Source organism: Nannospalax galili, unplaced genomic scaffold, assembly GCF_000622305.1.
Source record: "Nannospalax galili isolate Female #2095 unplaced genomic scaffold, S.galili_v1.0 scaffold1445, whole genome shotgun sequence".
In the NCBI taxonomy this organism is placed as follows: domain Eukaryota; kingdom Metazoa; phylum Chordata; class Mammalia; order Rodentia; family Spalacidae; genus Nannospalax; species Nannospalax galili.
In genome coordinates this window covers 182,152-183,403 of record NW_008353264.1, presented here as the reverse complement: position 1 = coordinate 183,403, position 1,252 = coordinate 182,152, and positions in this window count along the sequence as shown.

Here is a 1,252-nt window from a genome sequence, read left to right as displayed (position 1 = left end):
ATTATCCTGGTTCCTGTAGTTATGTCTGGTTACATACTCATTTATCAGAATCTGGTCAAGCACTATGTTAAAGAGAAGTAGAGATAGTGGAAAGCCTTATCTGGTTCCTAATTTCAATGGAAATGCTTCCAGCTTTTCTCCATTTAGAATGATGTTGGCTGTGAGTTTGTTATATATGGCTTTAATTATGTTGAGGTATGTTCCCTCCAGTCCAATTCCCTCTAGGACTTTGGACATAAAAGCCTTCTCTGCATCTATTGAGATGACCATGTGGTTGTTAACTTTGAGCCCATTTATATGTATTATGGCGTTTATTGACTTACATATATTGAACCATCCCTGCATCTCTGGGATAAAGCTGACTTGATCGTGGTGGATGATCTTTTTGATGTTTGTCTATATGTGATTTGAAACTATCTTGTTGAGAATTTTTGCATCTATGTTCATTAAGTGTAGTGTCTATAGTTTTCTTTTTTGGTTATATCTTTACCTGGCTTTGGAATTAGAGTGATGCTGGCTTCATAGAAGGAATTTGGAAGTTCTCCCTTCTCCCTCCATTTCTATTTTTTTGACTAAATTAGTATTGGATGGAGATCCTTAAATGTCTGATAGAATTCTGCTATAAATCCATCTGGTCCTGGGCTTTTTTTAGTCGGGAGGTTTTGCATTACTTTTTCAATTTCTTTTTTGTTATGGGTCTCTTTAAGCTGTTAATCTCTTCTTGGTTTTGTTTTGGTGGTTCCCATGCCTTTAGATACCTGTCCAATTCCTTTAGGTTTTCAAAGTTAGTAGCAAATAGGTTTCTAAAGTATTCCCTTATAATTTTCTCTATCTTTCTGGTGTCCGTTGTGTGGTTTCCCCTTTCATCTCTGATTTTGTTGATTTGGAGGTGCTCTTACTTTCTTTTGGTTAACTGGGCAAACAGTCTGTCAATCTTGTTTATCTTTTCAAAGATCAAGCTTTTGGAATTGTTGATTCTTTTTATTGTTTTCTTTGCTTCAATTTCATTAATTTCTGCCCTGATTTTTGTTATTTCTACTTGTCTGCTGGGTTTGGGTTTCTTTTGGTGTTGCTTTTCAAGGGTGTTGGGTTGCAATGTTAAGTCATTTGTGTTCTTTCTGATTGATGTAGGCATCACTTGGAGCTATAAACTTCCATCTTAGAACTGCTTTCAAGGTGTCCCAGAGGTTTTGTCGTATAGTATTGTCCTTTTCATTTAGTTTCAGGAATACTTTAATTTCTTTCTTAATTC